Source organism: Cervus elaphus, chromosome 13, assembly GCF_910594005.1.
Source record: "Cervus elaphus chromosome 13, mCerEla1.1, whole genome shotgun sequence".
NCBI lineage: Eukaryota > Metazoa > Chordata > Mammalia > Artiodactyla > Cervidae > Cervus > Cervus elaphus.
The window spans coordinates 18,064,820-18,074,348 of record NC_057827.1 but is presented as its reverse complement, the minus strand read 5'-3'; the positions used below and the strand labels follow the sequence as shown (position 1 = coordinate 18,074,348).

The 9,529-nt window shown below is 43.6% G+C and overlaps 1 non-coding gene across 1 annotated transcript; it reads left to right on the top strand.

The window, feature by feature from the left end:
* Positions 1-9,085: 9,085 nt before the first annotated feature.
* Positions 9,086-9,158, top strand: TRNAG-CCC. The gene has a single exon. It is a non-coding gene; the product is annotated as a tRNA-Gly (tRNA).
* The last annotated feature ends 371 nt before the right edge of the window (positions 9,159-9,529 follow it).

Below are 9,529 nucleotides of genomic sequence, written 5' to 3'. Positions count from 1 at the left end.
CTCACAGAATTCCACAAATGGAGGAAGCCACAGAGGAGGTACACTCAAACTCTCTATTGAAACCCTTTACAAATTATTGGCTGACCCCAGAACTGCACATGTGTAGGGCAAGACTACAAAGAGCCCAAGAGGAAAACAGCTGGAAGAACTAAAGAGCTGAGCTGATTTTTCAGCACACACCCACTACAGGGAAAACAGCTTGTAGATCACGTCCTCCCAAGATAGAAGAGCTTTTCATCAAAACTTCATAAAGACCACATGTATGAATAAAGACCACCTCCCAGGACAAAGGTATTCACTTGAAAAGCAATGGTGAAACTAAAACAGACCTGCCCTAACAAGTGCAAAATAACCCTCCACAAGATTATGGTGATGTAAAGTAATTTCATTGCTTGGCTGGATGAAGCACAAACTGGAATCAAGACTGCCAACAGAAATATCAATAACCTCAGATATGCAGATGACACCACCCTTATGGCAGAAAATGAAGAGGAACTGAAGAGCCTCTTGATGAAAGTGAAAGAGGAGAGTGAAAAAGCCGACTTAAAGCTCAACATTCAAAAAACTTAAGATCATGGCATCTGGTCCCATCACTTCATGGCAAATAGATGTGGAAACAATGGAAACCCTGACAGACTTCATTTTCTTGGGCTCCAAAATCACTGTAGATTGTGGCTGCAGTCATGAAATTAAAAGACATTTGCTCCTTGGAAGAAAAGCTATGACTAACCTAGACAGTATATTCAAAAGCAGAGACATTACTTTGCGACAAAGGTCCATCTAGTCAAAGCTATAGTTTTTCCAGTAGTCATGTATGTATGTGAGAGTTGAACCATAAAGAAGGCTGAGTGCCAAAGAATTGATGCTTTTGAACTGTGGTGTTGGAGAAGACTCTTGAGGGTCCCTTGGACTGCAAGGAGATCAACCCAGTCAATCCGAAAGGAAATCAATCCTGAATATTCATTAGAAGGAGTGATGCTGAAGCTGAAGCTCCAATACCTTGGCCACCTGATGCAAAAAGCCGACTCATTAGAAAAGACCCTGATGCTGGGAGAGATAGAAGGCAGGAGGAGAAGGGGACTAGAGGAGATGGTTGGGTGGCATCACCAACTCTGGACATGAGTTTGAGTAAACTCCAGGAATTGGTGATGGACAGGGAGGCCTGGCGTGCTTCGGTCCACGGGGTCACAAAGAGTCGGATACAACTGAGTGACTGAACAACAACAACAAAGTAATTTCACTACCTTCTAAAACAAAATTCAACATTCTTCAAAGGTAGAAGACAGGTTTGAGATTCTCCACAGTACATCCCCCACAAAGTCCAGTATCAATGAGAAAAACTATTAGGTGAAAACAAGTGAAAATGAGACATAATAATAAGATAAATAATAAAAGTAGAGATCTAATTAAATCTAAATAAGAAACTAATTCCAAGATGACTCAGAAGTTGGAATTAGTAGGCAAGAACTTTAAATTAGCTACTATAAGGGTTCCCTGGTGGTCCAGTGGTTAGGATTTGGCAGTTTCACTGCCATGACAAAGGTTCAATCCCTTCCCAGCTGGCACTAACAGTAAAGAACCTGCCTGCCAACGTGGGAGACAGAAGAGACACAAGTTTGATCCCTGGGTCAGGGAGATTCTCTGGAGGAGAGAATGGCAACCCACTCCAGTATTCTTACCTGGACAATTCCACGGACAGAGGAGCCTGGCGGGCCACAGTCCACAGGGTCGCAAAGACCCAGACAACTAAAGCAACTTAGTACACATGCACATAAATATTTTCAAAGACTTAAAGAACAATATGATCGTAATGAACGAACAAATTAAAATATGAGCAAAGAAATGGAAAATCTAAAAAGCAACCAAATGAAAATTCTAGAACCGAAAAATGCAAAATCTGAAATTGAAAAAACAGAAACCACTAAATAGTTTACGTGTAGACTGACTATAACAGAAGGAGTCATCATGATCCTGAAAATCAGTGGACAGAAATCATACAAGCCGCTGTTTGAGAGTACTCACCGAGTTCCCAGAATAATCAATGGGGATTCATACAGAACCAGTGGAGAATTTAATCGTCATGACCATTCCTAGTCTAAAGAGGCGAGGGGGTGTGGTATCAGAACCCAGAGAGAGTTGTAAAAGAAATGCCAGCACTCTCCTGCCCCTGATCTCTTCCCACACCTTCCAGTGGCCCGACAAAGCAGAAGCTCAGGGGAACGGGAGTCAGTTGGTTCCATGTGCAAGAACCCCAGGGCCGAAGCAGGCTGGGGAAAACGGAGACTGGATCTAGAGGGCAAACAGGGAATATCTAGATCACATATCTAAATATATCCCAGCAAGCAATTTAAAAGACAAAGGAGGACTTCGCTGGTGGTCTAGTAGCTAAGAATCCACCTGGCAATGCAGGGGACAGGAGTTCAATCCCTGGTCCAGGAAGATCCCACCTGCCACAGGCAACTAAGTCTGTGTGCCACAACTATTGATCACTCGCTCTAGAGTCCTCGAGCCACAACTACTGAAGCCCACGAGCCCTGGAGCTCACGCTCTGCAACAAGAGAAGCCACTGCAATGAGAAGCCCAAGCACTGCAACTAGAGAGCCGCCCCCTGCTTGCCACAACTAGAGAAAAGTCTGCTCACAGCAACAAAGACTCAACACAGCCAAAAAAAAAAAAAAAATTAATTAATTTTAAAACAATAAATAAAAGACAAACGGAAAAAAAAGCACTCCAGCATAAATCCTAGATCACTTACAAAGGAATAAAACTCACACTGCCCAGAGTTCCTGAAGCAATAGCAAGAAGTCCCAAAAGACAATACAGTAATATCTACTCAATTTTGAGCAGCAAGGTTGCAAACATTTTTCAACCTAGTCAAAAGGTTTTTCATGTGTAAAGGCAACAGAAAGTTATTCTCAGATGTCTAAGGATTAGAAAACATATCCTGCATGTTGTTTTGTGAAAAAATTACTTGGCCAGCTAAATATATATAGTATATATACTAAGGCCAGCTGAAAGAAAAGTCAAAATTAAGAACTCAGAAACAGAGAATTTGTGGTATAAAATAATTTCTGAAATGATTCAACTTATGCGAGGAAGGGCTTATGCATTAAAATTATCTTTTTCTTTTTTAACTTACAGTTGAACAACATAAGACAGATGATGGATGCATCAAATCCACAGCCTGCTCCTAGGATGGGAGGGAGGAGTGAGAGGCTCAGAATCTGCATGGAGACAGAAGTTTGAAGAAATGGTCCAGTGTTATGTAGGCACTGGACTAATGGATCTTCCTTGCCTCTGCTGGGCACCAGACTCACCAGTCCCATTAGATGATGTCCTATTGGATGGAATCTGGAGCTTGGGGCAAGGCTTGGCCCTGTAAGCTTTACTCAAGTGTTTCCATTCTGGATCTGATCTTCCCCCACTGCTATATTCTTCACACTGCAAAACATACGCTATCTCCCATATTTGATTCCCTGAAACAATTAACATATTGTCTTTCCCCACAACTTTCTAACAATGGCTAAACTTCTCAGAGGATTGAGACACAGTGCAAAGAATCACTGGATAATCTTCACAAAAACCTAGTGCTAATAAGGAATCACATAATAGCTAACTTCATTGTAAAGTAACTTGAGAAATGATTTTTCTCAGAGTGAAGGAAAAAATCTGGTAGAATATATGTTGTACCAGTAACAAAGATTATTTCTAGGGGTTGGATTATGGCCAATTTGGACTTTCCACATTAACAACTGCAATTCTATAATTTTTCTAATTTTTTACAACAATCATGTTATATACTTAAACTAGAAAAGTGTTTAAAGAAATCATTTGAAAATAAAATAAAGTTCCCTGTGCTGTACAGTATTTTCAGTCTTTTCAGTCATGTCCGACTCTTTGCAACCCCATGGACTATAGCCCCCAGGCTCCTCTGTTCATGGGATTCTCCAGGCAAGACTACTGGAGTGGGTAGCCATTCCCCTGTCTTTTCTTATGATGTCTTTGTCTCATTTTAGAATCATAGAAAGAATCTGAATAATTTTCCCTTATTCCCTTGGGAATGCCTTCCACTCAGTAAAATGGGCTTCCCCAGTGGCTCAGATGGTAAAGAATACACCCGCAATGCAGGAGACCTGGGTTCTATCCCTGGATTGGGAAGATCCCCTGGAGAAGAGAAAGGCTACCCACTCCAGTATTCTGGCCTGGAGAATTCCATGGACAGAGGAGCCTGGTGGGCTACACAGTCCATGGGATCACAAAGAGTCAGACACGACTGAGTGACGTGAAAAAAAAGAGTTCACCAGTGAAGCCTTCAGAGCCTTCAATGCCTGGCCTCTCTTTGTGGAAAGTTCTCTGGTTATTAATCTCTTCACTTGTTATAGGTCTATTCAGAATTTCTACTTCTTCTTGTCGGTTTTAGTGGCTTTTATCTTTCTAAGAATTTTCCCAAATCATCTAACTTATCTAATTTATAGGGGTACAATTGTCCATAGTACCTTATTTCAGATTCACTTTTTATTTCTGTAAGATCACTCATAATGTGTCCTCTTTCATTCCTGATTCTAGTAATTTGAGCTCTTTCTTTTTTTGATCAATCTAGCTATAGGTTTGTGAATTTTATAATTATATTAATGAGATTAGAAATCAAAATGTTCACTATATGGGAAACAGGCACAAGGATAAAACCTAAGAAGTTATGTAAAAGCCTCAGAATGATCCATTTGGACTGTAAGCATTAGTATTAACACATTATTCATTTTTATTTTGCCACTGAAAAGGTTTAGGAACAATGAAAAAGCCTGAACAGTAGTACAGAGTATGGTACCTCTCAGACTGTGGCATCTAATAACCATTCCCCACAAAGGTAACTAGAGATCATGCAAACATACCCCGTTCTAGGTCTGAGGCAGGACTGTCAGGGACAGCTGTGCAGAAGCAGGGAGGCTATCTAAGAAAAATGGGGCCATTTCAAAATGACACAAAACCCAACTTAAAGGAGCCTCATTGGCTATAGATGGTACAATGTGAACATCAAAGACATCAAGGGCTTTACATGAATAAACTCAGGTGATCCTTACATCAACCCTGTGAGTTATCTCCAGACTAGAGTCAGAGAAACTGAGACACAGAAAGAGGTTAAACGTCACTTGGCCCCGCGACCCACAACTACTGAGCCCAAGTCCCGCAAGTACTGAAGCCTGCCCCCAGGCTGCCGATCTCCGCAACAGGCGAAGCCAGGGACTCCCCCGGTGGTCCGGTGGTTAAGAATCTGCCTGCCAGCGCAGGGGGCACGGGGCTGATCCCTGCTCCGGGAAGATCCCACGGGCCGCAGAGCAACCGAGCCCGCGTACCGCGACCACTGGAGCCCGCCTGCGCTCTCGAGTCCGGCCTCCACAAGAAAAGCCGCTGCAGTGAGAAGCCCGAGCTCCGCAGCTAGAAAGTAGACCCCACTAGGTGCAACCAGAGAAAGCCCACATGCAGCGACAAAGACCCAGCGCAGCCAAAAATATAAAGAAAGAATACATAAATAAAAATTAAAAAAAAAAAAGAGAAGCCACTGCAATGAGAAGCCCGCACACCACAACTAGAGAGTCACCGCTCTCTGCAACTACAGAAAAGGCCCACTTGCAGCAATGAAGAGCCAGCACAGCCAAAATAACATATATATATATATGTTTAAGAAAAAAAGGATTACTGTTTAAAAAAAAAAAGGTCACTTGGCCCCTTTCTCACTCTCACTCTCAAACACAAACCCAGGTCCCCAACCTCAGAATGTGTACCTAACTCCCATTTTTATCTGCCTGTCAACAGTTATTTTATCATCAGAAAAACAAAGTGCTGTTTTTAAACACTCTTATCATACGTTTACTCTGTAAGTTTTCTAGAGTTGAAATTAAGAAACTGTCACTGACATTTTAGCTTTTAAACTTGGCTCTTTGGGTGAAATGCCTCAAGACTAATAGCAGAGGCGGAGCATTCTTGAAGATTGTGGCTTTCACAGTCTGGCTTGGTAGGCAGAGCGGGGCTCCTGCTCCGAAGTGCTGTCTGGAGGTTGCCCAGTTCTGTGCTGGAGGCTTTTAAACAGATAGATACATCAAGTGTCAGATATTCAATCCATGGCAGCTCTTATTAATATGAAAATCCCATTTGCAAAGGGCTTTTTCTACCCCATTGAATTGGCCCAGTAAAGTAATCCTGTTGAAAACAAAGACCTGTCTCCAGAAGCCCAGGAGGAGCTGCATGTTATTTGCATAGATTTGCATATCAATTCATAGCTGGTGGAACTACTCATTAAGGGCTGGATTATCTCGGGCTACTGAAATCCTAGGAGGCAAATATTTTTCAACTAATCAATTCAGTAGATTAGAAGTCTCCTCTCTTTCCCCACTACGAACCTCTCACCTCCAAAAAACAATAGTAGGTCTTCATCCAAACCCAAGTTTTCCATGGAAATTCTATGGGGGTCGGGAGCTGGATGGCCACTGGATGAGGATTCTGAAGGAAGGAAGCAAGAAACACACCCCAGGCCAGGAGTCAGTTCAGATCCAAAGTTAGCATCCCTCTCTGAGATGCAGAGTCTGCAAAGGAACCTAGACCAAGAGCAGGAGCCCCAGGCTTCTCCACACCATTTCTTTTCTCTGGTCCCCCTCTCAACTGCCTTCTCTGATTCCCCTCTGCCTGCATCCAAAATTCCTTTAGTTCCACCCTTCCTCTCCCTCACATCCTTCCCCTCATCTTCAGCATCCCCCTCTGGCCTCAAGAATTAAGGAGGGAAGGCTTAGTTGTCTACCTTCTTTCCTCTGAAAGAGTTATTGAAAGATAGCATCTGTGGCTAATTTAGGATAGAAATTTAATTCTTATTGGTTCACATCTTATTTGACATAGAAATTTTTGATTCAGTAATTACTCATGAATAAAAAGTAAAATTAGGAATATAATAGATATTACTTTCAAGAAGTATGTGAAGAGCCTGATTTGAAGAGCCGACTCATTGGAAAAGAGCCTGATGCTAGGAAACATTAAAGGCAGGAGGAGAAGGGGCTACAGAGGATGAGATGGTTGGATGGCATCACCAACTCAATGGACATGAGTTTGAGCAAACTCGGGGAGTTGGTGATGGACAGGGAAGCCTGGCGTGCTGCAGTTCATAGGGTTGCAAAGAGTCGAACACGACTTAGCAGCAACTGAACAAAAACAACTTTCGAGAAAATAACTAATGCTAATCATGAATATTAAATCTAAGTGGCTGGGATCATATTGAATCTGCACAGCAAATCACAAGATATTGGACATCTTGACACTATTGCCTGGCACTATACTGCACAGAATAATCAAGAAATGTCATCTATTTGTCTGGGTTGCCAAGTATTACATAAAAAACTACTGTATTGGACTTCCCTGGTGGTCCAGTGGTTAAGAACCTGCCTGCCAATGCAGGGGACATAGGTTCAATCCCTGGTCCAGGAAGATCCCCCATGCCAAGGAGCAACTAAGCCTACAATGCCACAACTACTAAAGGCCACACACTTAGAGCCTATGCTCCACAAAAGAAGCCACTGCAATGAGAAGCCCGAACACCACCACAAAGACCTGGTGAAGCCAAATAAATAACCACCCCATGACTTAACTGGCATAAAATGAGCATTCTGCTTGCACCAGATTCTGTGAGTTGGGAACTCAAGAGAGGGCTCTGCTGGTGGCTTTTCTGCTCCATACAGCATCTCCAAGGATCATCCACTCAGCTGAATTCAGCTGGGTCTGAACTGGAGGGGAGTTTTCAAGGCTTCACTCCTCTGCGTTTTTTCATGTGGTCCCCCTCTTTTCACACAGTTAGCTTGGGCTTCCCCACAGCGTGGTGGTCTCAAGGCATTCAGACTTTTCACAGTTTGATTCAAACGGCAGCATTCTGAATGAGGCTTCAAAAGAAAGCATTCCAACAGTGAAGGCAGGAGCCGCCAATCTCTGAAGGCCTCGTCTCAGAAGTTACACAGCGCCACTTTCATTGCTTTCAGTTGGTCAGAATGAGTCCCAAAGCCAGCACGGATTCAAAGAGCAGGGAATAAAAAAAAATTTAAAAAAAAAAAAAAAAAGAGCAGGGAAAAAATAGACTCTACCTGTTGATGGGAGAGCAGCAAAGAATGCGCATCCATCTTTTTAATCCATCTCACTGTTACTTGGCACTGTTACTTGTCCACATCTATGTTCAAACTGTGTGACTATCTTCTAAACCTTTTTCCATGGCCCTGGGAGTTCTCTCAAACCAGAGATCACAGGCCTTTCTGAAACACTGACTTAAACATGTCATCCTCTCTCTCTCTCTAAAATTCCTCTAGGATCCCACTGACTTGGGGAGAGAAAAACCTTTCATAAATTGCTATGCTCTACAGACAAACAAGTGGGCTTCCATCTACCTGCCAATGCAGGGGAGGTGGGTTCGATCCCCGGGTGGAGAAGATCCCCTGGAGAAGGAAAGAGCGACCCACGCCATTATTTGTAGTTGTTCTTCAGTAGCTCGGTCAGGTCCAACTCTACAACGCCACAGACTGTAGCCCACCAGGCTCCTCTATCCATGGGATTTCTCAGGCAAGAATACTGGAGTGGGTTGCCATTTCCTTCTTCAGGGTGTCTTCCCAACACAGGGATCAAAGTTGAGTCTCCTGCTTGGCAGGTGGATTCTTTACCACTGAGCCCCCCGGGGTATTCTTGCCTGGAAAACCCCATGGACAGAGAAGCCTGGCGTGCTTCAGTCCATGGAGTTGCAGAGTCAGATACAACTTAGTGAGTAAAGAGCAACAGCGGCCTCGCACACACATGCACACCTATTTCCTCCCACAGACAACTCTCACACAAGCAAGCACGCAATACACACAGTCAATCACATACATGCTGGTGACTGCCGACCGCCCAGAAGGACCATCAGGAGAGCGTGGGCATCACACAGCCATCACCTTTTCCTCACCACAGTCACAGACAGCCTCCCCAGCCTGACCAACCCCAGGAGGGTCTCAGAAGGGGGAGGCCAGGGCAGATACCTGCACGGTTTTGGTGTCTGAGTTCAAGTGGTTCAAGACTGAGCAGAGGGACTTCCCTGATGGTCCAGTGGCTAAGATTCTGCACTCCCAATGCAGGGGGCCTGGGTTCGATCCCTAGTCAGGGAGCTAGAACCCACATGCTGCAACTAAAGATCCTGCATGCTGCAACTAAGAAAAAAGAAAAATGCCACATGCTGTAACAAAGATCAAAAGTCCTGGGTCCATCCTGCAACAAAAAGTTGGTGCAGCTAAATAAGTAAACAAATAACTAATAAAAATGTTTTTTAAAAAAAGACTGGGCAGAGTTCATGAAGTTACAGTTTAGGACTGGTGGCCTTAGGAAGGCAAGGGCCCTAGAGCAAGTGTCTGTTAATAAACAGCTGTTTGGTTAGCGGTTGTTTTGCCCAGCTGAGCAGCCAATTGTTCTGAGACTGGGGCTATGTGCCCCAGGGCACAAGCGCTTATTTGAATAAACTGGTTTTCAGGAACTTCCAAAG